This window comes from Kogia breviceps, chromosome 6 (genome assembly GCF_026419965.1).
Source record: "Kogia breviceps isolate mKogBre1 chromosome 6, mKogBre1 haplotype 1, whole genome shotgun sequence".
In the NCBI taxonomy this organism is placed as follows: Eukaryota; Metazoa; Chordata; class Mammalia; order Artiodactyla; family Physeteridae; genus Kogia; species Kogia breviceps.
The window spans coordinates 43,765,070-43,784,624 of NC_081315.1; the positions used below are offsets into that span (position 1 = coordinate 43,765,070).

Genomic DNA, 19,555 nt, shown 5'->3' on the forward strand with positions numbered 1-19,555 from the left:
CAAGAGCAGACATCCTGGGTTTATATCCTGGTGTGCTACCTATTAGCTATGTGACCTTTTGCAAATCATTAAATGTTCTCTGCCTCAATTTTCCCATATGTCAAACATGGATAGCAATAATACCTCTCATATGAGTGCTGAGAAGATTAAATTATTTGATACATGCAAAGTGTTTAAAGAGTACCTAGCATATGTTAATTATTATATATTTCTTATAATTATAATAATTATTATTACTATTATAGCTTGAGGAAATGAGAAAAAAGGTGTTGAGAAAAATGGGTGATATTGGTGATATGACTATTTGGTTGGAGAGTAAAAGACAATACTCCTCAATACATGTGAGCTATGTATTACCAAGGAGGGGTTATATTACCAAGGATGGGTTCTGTGGTCCTACACTAAGGCTGAAGTTCAAGAAAGTGTCCTGAAAGTATGTGCAGTTACAACTAGAGAAGAAAAAAATTTCTTGATAGATATAGAATTAAACACAAAGTCAGAAAATTTTGTGAAATGCTCTTCTCTGATGGCCTTTAAAATTAGGCAGATCCAGGATCCTTTGAATACAAGGGTAAAGTTCTAAATTGGCTGACAGCAGAGGGTATTCATTCACCCATGTGTTTGTTTCTTCATTCAATAAAGGGTGATTAGCATCTATTATGGCTTTTTTTTTTTTTTTTTTTTTTTTTCGGTACGCAGGCCTCTCACTGCTGTGGCCTCTCCTGTTGCGAGCATAGGCTCCGGACATGCAGGTTCAGTGGCCATGGCTCACGGGCCCAGGTGCTCCGCAGAACATGGGATCTTCCTGGACCAGGGCATGAATCCGTGTCCCCTGCCTCAGCAGGCAGACTCTCAACCACCACACCACCAGGGAAGCCCTATTATGGCTTTTGTTTGAGGCCTTATCTGATACGAAGATGAAGCATGTGCTCCCCAACCTTGACAAGCTCAGAATGAAGAGGTAAAAGACGATATAAAAAAACATAATTTCAAGGCAATGCAAATAGATGTCCAGTTAGAGTGTAATGAAAGAACCAAAAATAATTGCCTAAGAATACTTGTAGCCTTAATTTAAGGTTAAAAGATACAGTATTGACAGTGTATTTTAAGAACATCAACTCATATTATTTTCCTACAGAAATCTCAAAGAATTTTTTTAATGGAAAGTATGTTTTGATTCAATGATAGTGAATGACTAACCATTATATGCCAACAAATGTATTTAATAATCAATTAAAATTTAATCTTCAAATATTCAAAGATTAAAATTAAAGCAAAGATAAACAATGTTTCTCCCCACTTTGGCCTCCGTTTGTAGACCTCTCTAAACTCTATGATTTCAAAAAATGAATGATGACTAATTCTAGATACCCCCATGAAGATAATATTCAGAAAATCCATCTTATTTCATTTGACCTAATGAGGTACTGAAGATAGGTGTGTCAAGTGTAATAGAGAATAAGAAATAAAAAAGATAGCTACCAACTGGTGATAGATGTGCAATTCTGTGAACACCCTAAAAATCACTTAATTGTACACTTTTAAAGCGTGAACTTGGGAGATTGGTTCAGGATGGTGGAATAGAAGGATGTGCGCTCACTCCCGCTTGCGAGAGCACCAGAATCACAACTAACTGCTGAACAATCATTGAAAGGAAGACACTGGAACTCACCAAAAAAAGATACCCCACAGCCAAAGACAAAGGAGAACCTGCAATGAGACGGTAGGAGGGGTGCAATCACAATAAAATCAAATCACATAATGGCTAGGTGGGTGACTCACAAACTGGAGAACACTTATACCAGAGAAGACCACCCACTAGAGTGAAGGTTCTGAGCCCCATGTCAGTCTTCCCAACCTCGGGGTCCGGCAACAGGAGGAGGAATTCCTAGAGAATCAGACTTCAAAGGCTAGTGGGATTTGATTGCAGGACTTTGACAGGACTGGGGGAAACAGAGACTCCACTCTTGGAGGGCACACACAAAGTAGTGTGCATATCAGGATCCAGGGGAAGGAGCAGTGACCCCAAAGGAGACTGAACCAGACCTACCTGCTAGTGTTGGAGGGTCTCCTACAGAGGCAGGGGGTGGCCGTGGCTCACCATGGGGACAAGGACACTGGCAGCAGAAGTTCTGGGAAGTACTCCTTGGTGTGAGCCCTCCCAGAGTCTGCCATTAGCCCCACCAAAGAGCTGGGTAGGTTCCAGTGCTAGGTCGCCTCAGGCCAAACAACCAACAGGGAGGGAACCCAGCCCACACATCAGCAGACAAGTAGATTAAAGTTTTACTGAGCTCTGCCCACCAGAGGAACACCCGGCTCTACCCACCACAAGTCCCTCCCATCACAAGCCTCTTAGATAGCCTTATCCACCAGAGGGCAGACAGCAAAAGCAAGAAGAAATACAATTCTGCAGCCTGTGGAAGGAAAACCACATTCACAGAAAGATAGACAAAATGAAAAGGCAGAGGACTTTGTACCAGATGAAGGAACAAGATAAAACTCCAGAAAAACAACTAAATGAAGAGGAGATAAACAACCTTCCAGAAAAAGAATTCAGAATAATGATAGTGAAGATGATCCAGGACTTCAGAAAGAGAATGGAGGCAAAGATTGAGATGATGCAAGAAATGTTTAACAAAGACCTAGAAGAATTAAAGAACAAACAAACAGAGATGAACAATACAATAACTGAAATGGAAAAAATACACTAGAAGGAAGCAATAGCAGAATACCTGAGGCAGAAGAACAGGTAAGTGACCTAGAAGACAAAATGGTGGAATTCACTGCCATAGAACAGAATAAAGAAAAAAGAATGAAAAGAAATGAAGACAGCCTAAGAGACCTCTGCAACATTAAACTCAACAACATTCGCATTATAGGGGTCCCAGAAGGAGAAGAGAGAGTGAAAGGACCTGAGAAAATATTTGAAGAGATTATAGTCATAAACTTCCCTAACATGGGAAAGGAAATAGTCACCCAAGTCCAGGAAACGGAGAGAATCCTAGTCAGGATAAACCCAAGGAGAAACATGCCAAGACACACAGTAATCAAACTGACAAAAATTAAAGACAAAGAAAAATTATTGAAAGCAACTAGGGAAAAACAACAAATAACAGACAAGGGAACTCCCATGAGGTTAACAGATGATTTCTCAGCAGAAGCTCTACAAGCCAGAAGGGAGTGGTACAATATATTTAAAGTGATGAAAGGGAATAACCTACAACCAAGATTACTCTATCCAGCAAGGATCTCATTCTGATTGGATGGAGAAATCAAAAGCTTTACAGACAAGCAGAAGTTAAGAGAATACAGCACCACCAAATCAGCTCTACAACAAAGGCTAAAGGAGTTTCTTTAAGTGGGAAACACAAGAGAAAAAAAGGACTTACAAAAACAAACCAATAACAATTAAGAAAATGATAACAGAAACATACATATTGATAATTACCGTAAACATGAATGGATTACATGTTCCAACCAAAAGACACAGGCTCACTGTATGGATACAGAAACAAGACCTATATATATGCTGTATACAAGAGACCCACTTCAGACCTAGGGACACATACAGATTGAAAATAAGGGGATGGAAAAAGATATTCCATGAAAATGGAAATCAAAAGAAAGCTGGAGTAGCAATACTCATATCAGATAAAATAGACTTTCAAATAAAGAATGTTATAAGAGACAAAGAAGGATACTACATAATGATCAAGGGATCAATCCAAGAAGAAGATATAACAATTATAAATATATATGTACCCAACATAGGAGCACCTCAATACATAAGGCAACTAAAAGAGGAAATTGACAGTAACACAATAATAGTGGGGGACATTAACACCTCACATACACCAATGGACAGATCATCCAGACAGAAAATTAATAAGAAAACACAAACTTTAAATGACACAAGAGGCCAGATAGATTTAATTGATATTACAGGACATTCCATCCCAAAACAGCAGATTACACTTTCTTCTACAGTGCTCAGGGAACATTCTTCAGGATAGATCACATCCTGGGTCAGAAATCAAGCCTTGGTAAATTTAAGAAAATTGAAATCATATCAAGCATCTTTTCCAACTACAATGTTATGAAATTAGAAATTAATTATAGGGAAAAAAACGTATAAAACAGAAACAAATGGAGGCTAAAGAATATGTTACTATATAAGCAACAGATCACTGAAGAAATCAAAGAGGAAATTTAAAAAAACCTAGAGACAAATTACAACAAAAATACAATGATCCAAAACCTATGGGATGCAGCAAAAGCAGTTCTAACAGGGAAGTTTATAGCAATACAAGCCTACTTCACAAAACAAGAAAAATCTCAAATAAACAATCTAACCTTACATCTAAAGGAACTAGAGAAAGAACAAACAAAACCTAAAGTTAGTAGAAGGAAAGAAATCATAAAGATCAGAGCAGAAATAAATGAAGTAGAAACAAAGAAAGCAACAGCAAAGATCAATAAAACTAAAAGTTGGTTCTTTGAGGAGATAAACAAAATTGATAAACCTTTAGCCAGACTCATCAAGAAAAAGTGGGAGAGGACAAATTAATAGAATTAGAAATTAAAAAGGAGAAGTTACAATGGACACCACAAAAATACAAAGCATCATAAGAGACTATAACAAGCAACTCTATGCCAATATAATGGACAACCTGGAAAAAATGGGAAAATTCTTAGAAAGGTATAAGCTTCCAAGACTGAACCAGGAAAAAATAGAAAATATGAACAGAGAAATCACAAATAATGAAATTGAGAAGAGAAAATATGAACAGACCAATCACAAGTAATGAAATTGAAACTGTGGTTAAAACTCTTCCAACAAACAAAAGTCCAGGACCAGATGGCTTCACAGGTGAATTATATCAAACATTTAGAGAAGAGCTAATACCCATCTTTCTCAAACTCTTACAAAAAATTGCAGAGGAAGGAACAGTCCCAAACTCATTCTATGAGGCCACCATCACCATGATACCAAAACTAGACAAAGAGACTACAAAAAAAGAAAATTACAGACCAATATCACTGATGAATATAGATGCAAAAATCCTCAATGAAATAAGAGCAAACAGAATCCAACAACACATTAAAAGGATCATATACCATGATCAAGTGGGATTTATCTCAGGGATGCAAGGATTCTTCAATATATGCAAATCAATCAATATGATACATGATATTAACAAATTGAAGAATAAAATCCATATGATCATCTCAATAGATGCAGAAAAAGCTTTTGACAAAATTCAACACCCATTTATGATAAAAACTCTCCAGAAAGTAGGCATAGAGGGAACCTACCTCAACACAATAAAGGCCATATACGACAAACCTACAGCAAACATCATTGTCAATGGTGAAAAACTGAAAGCATTTCCTCTAAGATCAGGAATAAGACAATGTTGCCCACTCTCACCACTATTATTCAACATAGTTTTGGAATTTTTAGCTACAGCAATCAGAGAAGAAAAAGAAATACAAAGAATCCAAATCGGAAAAGAAGTAAAACTGTCTCTGTTTACAGATGACATGATACTATACATAGAGAATCCTAAAGCTGCCACTAGAAAACTACCAGAGCTAATCAATGAATTTGGTAAAGTTGCAGAATACAAAATTAATGCACAGAAATCTCTTGCATTCCTATATACTAATGATAAAATGTCTGAAAGTGAAATTAAGGAAACACTCCCATTTACCATTGCAGCAAAAAGAATAAAATATCTTGGAATACACTTACCTATGGAGACAAAAGATCTGTATGCAGAAAACTATAAGACACTGATGAAAGAAATTAAAGATGATACCAATAGATGGAGAGATATACCATGTTCTTGGACTGGAAGAATCAATATTTTGAAAATGACTATACTATCCAAAGCAATCTACAGATTCAATGCAATCCCTATCAAATTACCAGTGGCATTTTTTACAGAACTAGAACAAAATATCTTAAAATGTGTGTGGAGATACAAAAGATCCCGAATAGCCAAAGCAGTCTTGAGAGAAAAAAACAGAGCTGGAGGAATCAGACTCCCTGACTTCAGACTATACAACAAAGCTACAGTAATCAGGACAATATGGTACTGGCACAAAAACAGAAACATAGATCAATGGAACAAGATAGAAAGCCCAGAGATAAACCCACACACCTATGGTCAACTAATCTATGACAAAGGAGGCAAGGATATACAATGGAGAAGACAGTCTCCTCAATAAGTGGTGCTGGGAAAACTGGACAGCTATCTGTAAAAGAATGAAATTAGAATACTCCTTAACCTCATACACAAAAATAAACTCAAAATGGATTTGAGACCTAAATGTAATACCAGACATTAAAAAACTCTTAGAGGAAAACATAGGAAGAACACTCTTTGACATAAATCACAGCAAGATCTTTTTTGATCCACCTCCTAGAGTAATGGAAATAAAAACCAAAATAAGCAAATTTGACCTAATGAAAGTTAAAAGCTTTTGCACAGCAAAGGATACCATAAACAAGACCAAAATACAACCCTCAGAATGGGAGAAAATATGTGCAAATGAATCAGCAGACAAAGGATTAATCTCCAAAATACATAAACAGCTCATGCAGCTCAATGAGAAACAAACAAACAAACAAATCCAAAAATGGGCAGAAAACCTAAATAGATATTTCTCCAAAGAAGACATACAGATGGCCAAGAAGCACATGAAAAGCTGCTCAACATCACTAATTATTAGAGAAATGTAAATCAAAACTACAGTGAGATATCACCTCACACCAGTTAGAATGGGCATCATCAGAAAATCTACAAGCAACAAATGCTGGAGAGGGTGTGGAGAAAAGGGAACCCTCTTGCACTGCTGGTGGGAATGTAAATTGATACAGCCACTGTGAGAACAATATGGAGGTTCCTTAAAAAACTAAAAATAGAATTACCATATGATCCAGCAATCCCACTACTGGGCATATACCCACAGAAGACTATAATTCAAAAAGAAACATGCAACCCAATGTTCATTACAGCACTATTTACAATAGCCAGGTCATGGAAGCAACCTAAATGCCCATTGATAGATGAATGGATAAAGAAGATGTGGTACATATATACAATGGAATATTACCTAGCCATAAAAAGGAATGAAATAGGGTCATTTGTAGGGACGTGGATAGATCTAGAGACTGTCATACAGAGTGAAGTCAGAAAAAGAAAAACAAATATCATATATTAACGCATATATGTGGAACCTAGAAAAAATGGTACAGATGAACTTATTTGCAGGGCAGAAACTGAGACACAGAAGTAGAGAACAAATGTATGGACACCAAGGGGGGAAATTGGCAGGGGTGGTGGTGATGGTGGTGGGATGAACTGGGAGATTGGGATTGACATGTACACACTGATATGTATAAAATAGATAACTAATAAGAACCTGCTGTATAAAAAATAAATAAAATAAAATTCAAAAATTCACAAAAAAGATAGCTACCATTTAAAAATATTATTATGTGCCAGGAACTGTTCTAGGTACCTGAGATCATTGCCTGCATTTAACTTTCAGTCTTCATCTGAAGTAGCTACTACTACTTTCCATTCTTAGGTATAAGGAAATTGAGTCTCAAGGATGATAAGTAAATATACGTTATGTGGTTCATAAGTGGTGGAGCTGGGATTTGAAACCAGAGCCATGTGACTCTAAATCCCTAGCTCTTAACCACAGTATGTGTTGACTTCAGACCTTAATGGCGAATGTGGTCCAAATTGCTGCAGTAAGTAATAAGAAATGTGGCCCTTAAAGGGACTCCTTCCTGTCCCCAAGGTATTAAGGTACAGGTATAATGGAGTGGTTTAAAACAACAATTATTTAGGAGTTTCATTTGCATATCCCATAAAAATTAGTTTCTTTCACTTTATTTCCCCCCATCATTTTCCTCCACCAAGAGGATTTAGCATTCTTGTAGAGGAAGAAAAAAAATCAAGTTACTTCAATAGACAAGATTGATGGGAACTTGGAAAAAAATAATGATTGAAATTCTCAGCTGCTCTCCAAGGTGATTAAATCCTAATTGAGGAAAGGGCCTTGTGTGAAACCCACAGGCTACAGTAAGATGGTTATGTGGCCTCTGAAGAAGATACAGTTGGATATACTGCATTCAGCAATTGCTTTAGGCAGTTGCATATTGAGTGGTTACAGTTCTATAATAGGAAGGGCTGACATAATGATTTCTACTCTCCCTAATTATTCTGTGATGTTTGTTAACATGCATAAGTGATGATATTGAAGCACCGTTTAAGAGGGCACAGAGGACCTCTCATTTAAGTGTATGGAACTCAATTTTAGGTGGGGTGCCATTCTATTCCCCTCTTACAATGTATTGTATATCCACCCTTTGAGCTTAAAACCCTCAGGTTGTTATCATTACTTATCAATAGAAGATGACTCTTCAGGTGAAGGAATGACAAAGTTCAATTAATATTTAAGCAACAATTTATCATTTGGATTCCCTCCAGAGAAAAAATCTTGGACAAAAATGTTCACAGGTTTTCGGAGAAAGTACTTCCTCATTTTGCAGATTAGGAAAATGAGGTTTGAAGATATTAAATGCCTTGTCAAAGACAACATAGGATATAAAGAGCAAAACTATGTTTTGTTATTGCATTGTGTTTTATTGATTTTTAAGAGAGTATTCTTCATTCTCGAGTCAAATTCACTTAGGTACTTTTCCATGTAGTGAGTAACTAAAATATGCTATATCCATAATTCATTTAATGAATCTTTTTGGATACCAACCATATGACAGTGGTTGGTAACCAAATGCCATTTCTGGGAGCTTATAATTGAGTGGTGAAGAAAAACACTGAACAGGTAATTGTAACTAAAGTTTGGGAAACTGATTTCATTCTTATATGTAATATGGACAGAAATTGAGAGAGAAGCATATCATTGTGTTTTATCAGTTGCTTTTTGAGTTTGGAGAAGCAGAAAGAAAAGGAGAAAATCATTGGTGGACAATCTGAGGAAATATTGCAAATCAAAAGTTTCATTAAATGATCAACTCGTGTCCTAAAGAGTCTGACTCCATTTTTGATGTTTGGCTTCTGACAGCTTTTAGGACCCAGCCCTCCTTTATCCCTTCTTGCCCCATGTAAGGAAGTCTGGTGTTCCTTCCTGTGGCACCCAGAGGTAAGATCAAAGCATGCAAACCCTCATCCACACGTGAGAATGTTCCCTTCAGCCCCATCCCTTAACCACAATACAAACCAAAGCTATTACCTCCACATAGCTCAAGGCACTCCAGACAAGCGTCTGTACCTGCCCTGCCCTATTTTGTGTGAAATAAACCTTTTCATATCCTCTCCATGCATGTGTGACATCATCTGTCTTGACATCTGAAGCAATTTGCGGGAAGAAAGGTTGATCCCACCCTCCACAATGCTGTGAGCAGAATGATTAGGAGCTGAACCACCGTCACCTGTAGGATTGTCTTCTCCTTCTTTGACTTGCAAACTGGCTCTGCCGCCTGCTGGTGAGCTGGGCTGTGTGTCTCAGCCTGTACCTTGTGTCTTGGGTTCCCTGTGTCTTGTATTGAGTCATGTGTTTTTATTCCAGCATAAGCCATGATTATTATAGACTCAGGAGAATGACCCTCATCCTGTGACCACGGTTATTTGTTTCAATAAGGTATTGTTCTCCATTTTGTGGAACTCAGTAGATAGACTGATCCCCTGTGCCACATATGAGCCCAGCAAGTAGTCACTAATGTGAAAGAAGTCGTCCATACTCCCCAAACCAGATATCCTAACTGGGATCCTAGGAGGCCTTACATATTTCTACCACTGTTGCCCCTGCCTCTGTCACCAAAAAAGACCCTGATATTTAAGGTTATAGAAGAAAACACCTACGGCACTCCATGACACAAATGTTTCATCCCTATCCCTATTAAAGAACTAGAAGACACCATACCCTAACGGGTAACTGTAAAATTACAGTTTTTTACAAATTACTTTGTAAAAACAAAGGCTCCGGGTTCCACTGAGGGTCATGGCTTATCAACACACCAAGAGGTTAATTCCAAGTCAATTTAAACCTAGGGCACCTCAATCCCAATAAGACATCAATAACCATGGGGAAGGCCCCTAATCCTGATAGTATTTATTTGGGACACTCTAGAGAAAGAAACATACAAACCTGAGCAGGCTAGAGATGACCTCCTGAAATATACCTAGTAACCAACACACAGACACACACAGACTGGCAAGGACCTTGATACCCGGGAAGGAAACAAAAATTGAAAGAGATCTGCTATTTGATCCATTGGAAATCCAAAGTTTACTCTATTAAATGGAGGAAAATTATTTTGAAACCACATTTCCAGGTCATTACGGTTTCAAGTCCGTGTTATACTGAACCTTATTCTATTAACACATTGGGAATGCAATCTTAGAGATGACAGGCCTTATAAGTTCTCACTCTGTAGCAAAGTGTCATTGAGACCATATGCTGTACTTTCATCAACTACTTGTTTACATGTAAAATTCTTTGATTACATACAGAGTGTGCATATATGAATTTTTTTTACATTTTGTCCATTTAAATAGGACTTACATTAAAAATAAGCAAGGTGGGAGGTTTTTCCAGCGTGGACGGTGGGAGATGTTTTGTAAACTCGGGTCTGTTTACCGGTGGTGAGCTTCGCAGCCCTGGGCCGGCGTGAGGTCAGGGAGCCGGGAGGGCGCTGTGCTGGCTTCTCTGAGGGGGGTCTGAGGCTCGGTGTGGGTGCCATCCGCCCTGACTCTGTCTCGGGGCTGAGACAGGGGCCGCCGGGCCTGGGCCACTGCTTCGCCCACAGACTGTGCTGGGAGGCCTGCGCTGATGGGTCCGATTCAGGTTCCACGTTCAGCAGAACCACTTATGAACCCTGCACTGGGCTCTGTGGCCTTTGAGGACGTGGCTGTGTACTTTTTCCCAGGAGGAATGGAGGCTTCTTGATGAGGCCCAGACACTCCTGTACCGTGATGTGATCCTGGAGACCTTTGCCACTTGTTGCATCATTGGCTAGACAGTGACATCTCTATTACTGCTTCCTTGTCGGCTGTGCTGTGGTTGCCAAGGCTGAGGCTTTCATCTTTTAGGTCCCATGTTGTTTTCCAACTGCAGCTGGGAGGTGAACCCTGGGTATGTGACAGAGTGGACATGACTCCAGGCACAGCTAGAGAGACCCAAAGTGGGACCTGCCTTGGTGATTGGCATCAGGAGGAAGAAGTGATATCATGGCTGGGTTCAGATCATATCAGGAACACATCCTGTGCCCCACAATGTTTTAGGGCCAAGGGCAGTGACTGTGTACCTCATTTCTATCTTTCCTACCCATTCTTGATACTTTGCTCCTTCCGTCATTTCAATTCTGAATTCAAACCCAGGATTATCCCTCACCTGTCTGTCTTCCCCTTTTTAGTGATCTTCTCCATCCTCACTCTGATGTGCTCCCCAATACTGGCCTAGATTAATGTGTCATGAATTCCCCACCTATCCTTAAAATAGTCCTTGAACACAGCTACTCAGTGACAGTCAGATTTTCCTGTGCCTGGACACACCTTTCCACACAGCACACATGTCACCAGCAGCCAAGGCCCTGGTGAAAACCATTCCCAGAGGAGTGAGTTGTGGACCCCAGCTCCTCTGTGTGTTCCACCCCCTCCTGTGTCTTTCACCTGGGTGTTGGCATAGAGCAGAGGATGAGGAGACACTTTCTGAGCAGAAAGTTTCTGTAGAAGTGCCACCAATAAATACTTCAAAGACAGACCTGTCCACCCTGAAGTCCTATCCCTGGCAGAGGTTCTGCCTGTACTTAGGTGGTTTGCATCTAGCTGAGGACCTTGGCACAAACCCCAGTCAGAAACTGTGTGGGGCAGGTGTGAACTTTCACCAGCACAGTGGAGAGAAACTCTTTAGAAGAGACGTGGGTAAGACCTTTATGAAGAGCCACACAGTCAGTGCACGCAAGAAGTCTTTCACATGCCAGGAGCCTGGGAAGGATTTCCCTGGTACCTCTGGCCTTCTCCAGCACCAGGTCACTCCACAAAAGGACACCGAGTGTATGGAGGCCTCTCACAATGGACAAAGGCAGTATAAGTGCCACAAATGTGGGAAAGCCTTCTGCCAGAAGTCCAGGCTTGCTCAGCACCAGAGAGTCCACATTGGAGAGAGGCCTTTTGAGTGCTGCAAATGTGGGAAAACCTTCACCTGTAAACCCATACTATTTAAGCACCAGAGAATCCACAATGGTGAAAGGCCTTATGGGTGCAGTGAATGTGGTAAAGTCTTTAGATGCAACTCCAGCCTCATTACTCATAGAAGAATTCACACAGGGGAAAGGCCTTATGAGTGTAGAGAATATGGGAAGTTCTTTAGCCAAAGCTCTCAACTTATTGTGCACCAGAGAATTCACAATGGAGCCAAGCCTTATGAGAGCAGTGAATGTGGGAAAACCTTCACCACTAAAAGCAAACTTGTTCAGCACCAGAGAGTCCACACTGGAGAGAGGCCCTATGAGTGCAGTGAATGTGGGAAAGTCTTTAGGTACATCTCCAGTCTCATTAAACTTAGAAGAATTCACACCGGGGAAAGGCCTTATGAGTGTAGTGAATGTGGAAAGTTCTTTAGATGAAGCTCCCACCTTAAAGTCCATCAGAAAATTCACACTGTAGCAAAGACTTATGAGTGCAGTGAATGTGGGAACCAATTCAGCCAAAACTCTAGTCTCATTTCACACCAGTGAGTTCACACTGGAGCAAAGGCTTATAAGTCCAGTGAATGTGGGAAACGTTTTAGCCAAAGCTCTACTCCTATTAAGCACCAGAGCTCACAATGGAAAAAAAACATGAGTGCACTAAATGTGAAGAATAGAATTTTTTAGCCAAAGCACCCAGCTTACTCAACGCCACGAAGTTCACATCACAGAAAGGGCTCAGCAGTGCAGGCAATGTGGAAACGTTTTCTGTCAAAGGTCTGCTCTAACTGAGCACCAGAAACTTAACAGCCCAGACAGACACTATGAGTGCAGTGAATGTAAGAAAGCTTTCAGCTGAAGGTCTAACCTCATTCATCACCAGAAAGTTCATACTGGAGAAAGGCCTTCAAATGAGATGAGGAGAGCAGTGAATGAGCTGTCTCCTTAGTTAATACATCATACTGAATAGGCTCTGTGAGGGAGTCATCAGCTGGAAGTTGAATGCCATACATCTGAATAGCCCTAGTGTGCAGATTGCCTATGAGTACCAGGTTCGTAGGAAGCTTTTAAGGAGCTATGCTGTACTTTCTGACATAATGTCACTGTGAGTTTCTTACCTCTCCCAAGTGGCAGATCCCCATACCTGGCACCAGTCACCTCAGTGTGATCAGGATAGGTAGACCTTTGTGCTCTCTTATCCCCTTAGAAATGCATGAATAGCCTGAGCACTTGGGTGTTGTCATTCTTTTTTGGTCCTTTCAGGACCAAAGCAGCTTTGACTATGGGAATCCAGTCTGGGTTTTGCTGGTGGCTCACAGAGCTTCAACTTCTTTGATGGCATTGTCTCATATCATGATCAGGATCGGTTTTTCTAGGTCCAGGTCACTCTGTTTGGGAACTATCTGCCTCAGTTTGCTCTGCTCTATACCATAATAAAGACTATTATTTAAGCCACCTTTCATCTTAGGGTTTGTTCACTGTCAGACTGGTGTTGAGAACCAAATTAGACTGTCAGGATGATGAAGAACAGGTTTTGTGAGTGTTCCAAACTTCGTATACCTCAGTGAGGTTAGCATCATGGAAGAGAATAGTTTTCACTCCAGTTTCGGTCCAATTTGTTGTCCAAGGCCACCTAGGGTAGACTGCAGGACTCTGTGGCACTAATGTTGAGTCTTGAATGTCAGGATTTTTGGTGGCTCCTGAGGTCACCCTGAGAAGAGGACAGTTTTGAGAACCACCAGTGATTTTTGGAGCAGCATGAATGGTTCTCTTTTTCACATGGGAGGTCACATCATGCCCCCAGTACTGTTAAAGGGAAGAAATTCTCTAGGTCCAGCTGGAAAAGAGCCATGTGCCATAATGTGCACAACGTGGTAGGCTGGTGTTCCTGTTCCTCACAAATACTTGGTTGGTATGGTCAGTATTTTGAATATCAGGTGGGAACGATATTTCATACAGAATCACTCATGGAATTAATCGGGAGTGAGAGACAAACAAACAAGAAGGGATGAGGCTTTTCTAAAGTTTCATCCACAAATGTTCCAGTGACTGTGACTGTTCAGGATAAGGTTTTTGAAGACATTCTCAGGAGTTCCAGAGCTGTTTCTCTCCTCCTGAGCCCCCAGTCAGTGTCAGACTGAATAATGTAAAGGTTTTAGGAATCACATAGCATCTGCAAATAGTTTATCTCAAGGCCATTGCTGCACAGTGAAAACAATGGGGAATGAGAGTGGAAATCGTGTAGTTCAGGCATGTGAATTTTAGGACCCAGGCAGAGTTTCTGGATAACTTAAGTGGAAACACCTTTCACTGCTCACCAGTGTTCACAGCTACTGCTACAGATTCCCTCCCATGGGCAAGGAGAGGTGATGGGGTTAATGTGTGGTTGTCAGAGTTCTATTGAAAAGGAGATTTAGCAAAGAGATTAAGATTTTTATGTGAAGCCAATTTCTATTGAAATTTAATTAGCTGTATAGTTGTTATGCACTGAACAGAACATACCTAAAATGCACAGCTTGGTAAGTTTTAATACTTGTAAAGCCATGGAACCATCTTCATAACAAACATCCATCACTGCCATATCTACCTTCTGACATCTCTCCCAGGACTTTCAGGCAACTACTATTGACTGACTTTTCTCCCATTTAATTAGTTAGTGTTTTCTAGACTTTTATATCATTGGAGCCTTAATGTTTACTTTTGTGCTTGTCTTATTTTATCTCCATGGATAGTTACTTTGAAAATCATCTAAGTTGCCGATCTGAATAATTCACTTTTCTCCTGATAAACATACTGTTTGGATATACCATTATTTCACTGGTATTCATCTGCTAAAGGATGGCGTTTTGTGGTTTCCAGTTTGTCTCTCACAGATAAACTTACTATGAACATGTACATAAAATCCTTTATATGAACATATGGTTTTGTATTCTAAAATGAATGACTGTACCCAAACGCATTCCTATTGACAGTATGGGAGCATTCCAGTTCCCCTGTGTTCCTCACAAATACTTGGTTGGTATGGTCAGTATTTTGAATATTTACTGTTTTAAAAGCATTGAGATGTATCTTATTGTCTGCCTACAGGTGCTAAGTATATAACCATGAAAGACAAGGCCCACACACTTAGGAGTTTATGATTAGCTGTATGTAAACTAGCTATACCCAAGGTGTTATTCCCCCTTAGATGTTATTAGTGCAGCAAGGTTGGTTCTACTAAGCTTACCCATTTGGCCCTAGTTTTGCAAATTAGGCAACCCTCATGAGTTGCATCTGTGACCATCCCATCACTGGGTCTTAGAGTCACATTTCATGCACTCATACAGATGCTTGTTTACAAGATATCAATTGCTTTAAATGGAGTAAGAGTATAAAAGAAAAACATATTTGCCTAGTATGTCAGAAGAGACTTCATGAGAGTTGAATCTGAGGTAGATGAGTTTATCAGAAAGCAATGTTGCTGGAATATGATGCTGAAATGAGAGAGGAGTAGAAATTTGTAGTTAGATTTTCAGTGAGTATATATTCTTTAGCATGGATGAATGGGAACCACTGAATAATTCTGAGCAAGTAGGTGACATAGTTTGATTTACATATGTGAAAGAACATTTTCATGGCATATGTGAAGAATTAATTAAAAAGCAATAAAGATATTCTAATAGTCAAGCATTCCTGTAATGCTTTATGTGTAGACTTCTCTATGCTTATTTCTGCACATCACAGTACTAGAAGAGAACATGGAGGAGGTACTGATAACTTGATACAAAAATGGTAGCATATTAAAACAAGGCAAACTATTTATTTAAATTAGAATGCAATTAGCTTATATCTGTCTACAGATTTCCTTCTAACATGCCAAGCATTCCTTTAGAAATAACAATTATATAAGCTACCTACCTTTCTCTCCATTTTATGGATAAAGAAACTGAGACTGAAGAAGTTACCTCATGTAATAAATAACAAAGCTGGGATTTGAAGCTAGCTTTATCAGATATGACTAACATCAAATTCCTTATGCTTCTCACAGCTCACTTGATTCAGGCCTGCACTACACCCTGCTGCCAGCCAAATACCACCACACTCATGAATTTTCTTATCTAGAGATGAAAGCTTCTAGATCAGGTTCCTAATGGCTAAGCTGACAGATCTGATGGATTGATGGACTTAATAAAAAGGAGAAATGGTAAAAATATAATTACCAACCATTGTTCAGGCATTCATTGATGGTGGTGCATGATTTATTTTCTTTTTGAGGTAAGAACAATTAGACCCCCAGAGACTATAGAAACAAGGTCTGTAAATACGGCTATGCTTGCTTAAATGGATTTTGTTTAAAAAAAAAACATCAAAAATAACAAGCAGGCTGAGAACCCAGAGAAGAAACAATTACATACACATACACAAAGAAGTCTGATTTCATGATGAAGTTTTGTAAATGCTTTGAAATTGAGTGCTTTTCACTTGCTTCAAATCACTACCCTAGAGGTCAAGTACTGACTATTGGAAATATAGTGAAACATCATCATGTATCTGTATTGTTTGGTACAGTGTGTTTTTGTTTTGATAATGAGGTAACCTGCTGGGAAACTTTCTTTTAAAAATTAGGCATTGTAAACTCTTCACTTGTATCTTTTCTTATTCCTGTCAGCAGCATGATTTTATCAGTTAGGAAAATGATAAGTGGACTTCTATTGAGTTCAACAAGAATTCACAGTGAGCTACTGGATGTTAGCAGTGTTTTATAAATTATTTTGAGGAGTATTATAACACTTGTTACCCCCCCAAAAAAATATAAATTATTTTTATTTTGCACAAGAAAGGTATACAGATAAAAGAGAGGCTTTTCTCTCATATGATAACTTGTAGAACTCTATTTCATGATATATAGACAGGTGACATTTGGGTGCCACAGAAAGATTTATCTAGAATATATTAGGAATTAATGATCTTTTTACTCTTACAAAGGAAAAATTTGCCTAGGAAACAGAGGGATGAGATTCATGCTCAGGATACAAATAAATGTTTCTTTATCATTCACAGAATAATCATGCAAACAACAAATATGTATGGAGTATCTATTATAGGCAATATACTAACAGTATTTTATGTTAGATAGTAAATAGATTTTTTAAAGTGAATAAATTAATTTCTCTCAGGAACTTACCTTGTAATTCAAACATGAAAGATGTGTGTCACTCATTGTCACTCACCCTTTCTGACCCTAGGCAATCTTGACTTATCAAAGACACTCTACCTGAGCCCTGACTGAGCCACTTAAACTACGGCAACACTTTAATTCTTCTTGGCCTCAAATGAATCTATGAGTTGGATGACAAGTTGAAATCTATCAGCCAATCCTGGTGAATATGTTGAAGATAAGCAGAAAAGAATAGGAGACCTATATTTGAGGGATATCTATTCTGTAAAACACACAGAGGTTGAGTTTGGATAAAGTTAAAGGAATATATTCTAGATGCAGTTGGGACACAAGTAAACAGAGGCAGGAGAAAACTGGCTTAATTCAATATCATCATTTAGCTAGTCAACAATCAAAGCAAAATAGAAACTGGTAAGCTTCCCCTCAAGTTCAAATAAAACACCATGTCTAATACTTAACTCAGTTTCCTAAATAGTGCTCCACGGAACATTAGCACTGTGGAATGCTCCATGAGAAGAGCTATTAATCAATTAAGCTAAGGGAACCAAGCATATTACTTACTTATACATTCAGCTAATAATTACTGAGCACTTATTTGGTTCCCAGGTACCTTTTCAGGTACTGAAGATCTAACAGTAAAAAACTTAGAATTCCGAGGGCTTCCCTGGTGGTGCAGTGGTTGAAAGTCCGCCTGCCGATTCAGGGGACACGGGTTCGTGCCCTGGTCCGGGAAGATCCCACATGCCGCGGAGCGGCTGGGCCCCTTGAGCTATGGCCGCTGAGCCTGCGCGTCCGGAGCCTGTACTCTGCAACGGGAGAGGCCACAACAGTGAGAGGCCCGCGTACCGCAAAAAAAAAAAAAAAAAAAAAACGTCCGGAGCCTGTACTCTGCAACGGGAGAGGCCACAACAGTGAGAGGCCCGCGTACCGCAAAAAAAAAAAAAAAAAAAAAAACCAAACACTTAAAATCCCTAATTGGGATATGTTGCAAATAAATTATATATATTTTATATATATAAAATATACATATATATTTCGAATGATGCTTAATGCTATTTTTAAAAAAGCAGCTGAGATTGATGAGTGAAATTTTTATTTTAATAAAAGATATTTAAGAAAGATCTTTTTCAGAAGATGACCTATGAGTATAGAATTGAAAGGAATTTGAAAGCAAAATGCAGACATCTAGGGAGAGGGTAGGGTGTACTGGACAGCGGGTAAACCAGCCTTAAGGCTCTGAGTTGAGAGAGTAGTTGGTGTATTCAAGGCACCATAAGGATGCCATATAAAGCATGATGAGATTAACAAGGCTGGGTCAAGTAGGAGACAAGTCATTTTAGAAACTTTGGGCTTCTGCTATTCAATTTGGGAAGACCATGAGGGTTTTGAGCAGAGAGCATACGAGATCTCATGTATGTTTTAAATAGGACAATAGAAGCCATGTGGAGAACATACTATAGAAGCAAAAAGTGTAAGAGGCGGGGAACTAGTTTATTTTAATATTTTAATATTTAATTTTAATATTATTGGCAAGAAATTATGGTGGTTTAACTCAAGGTGTTCAGAATGAATGAGGTAAAGAGTGTTCAGATTCTGGATCTATCTTGATGAAAGAGTCATTAGATTTGGTAGTACAGTATTTGTGGGGTTCCAAAGGAACAGAAGAGTCAAGGATAACTCCAAGTTCACTGGCCTGGACAAGCAGAAGAATTCATTGTATGATGGTAAAAAGCACTCTGCAGTCAAACTGCCCACTAACCTTAGAGCTTTCTGTTACTAACTGGAATACTGGACAAGCCATTTGAGTTCTCCATGCCTCCGTCTCCCCACTGATAAAATAAGCATGGTAATAGTAACTACCTCACAGAGTTATTATGGGTGTTAGATGAGTTAATAGTTAATAAATCACTTAGAATAGTGTCTGGAACATAGTATGCCCCATCTAAGTGTTTGTTGAAATATAACTGAGAGGAGGACACTGGGGTGAGAAGCAGTTCTGAGATGAAGAAAGTCGAGAATTTAGTCTAGTTAAAAATAGCTATTAGATATGTAAGGGAAGAAGATGTGTAAGTAGATGGATATATTAATCTAAGGCTTCCAGATAATTATTTGATAGTTATCACTGTATAGATGCCTGGACAGGAGCCTGGACAAGATCCCTTAAGGAG

At 39.1% G+C, this 19,555-nt stretch overlaps 1 pseudogene; it reads left to right on the forward strand.

Annotated features, from left to right (window-relative positions):
• The first annotated feature begins 7,748 nt into the window (after positions 1-7,748).
• LOC136794376 (zinc finger protein 547-like) lies at positions 7,749-13,178 on the forward strand (annotated as a pseudogene).
• The last annotated feature ends 6,377 nt before the right edge of the window (positions 13,179-19,555 follow it).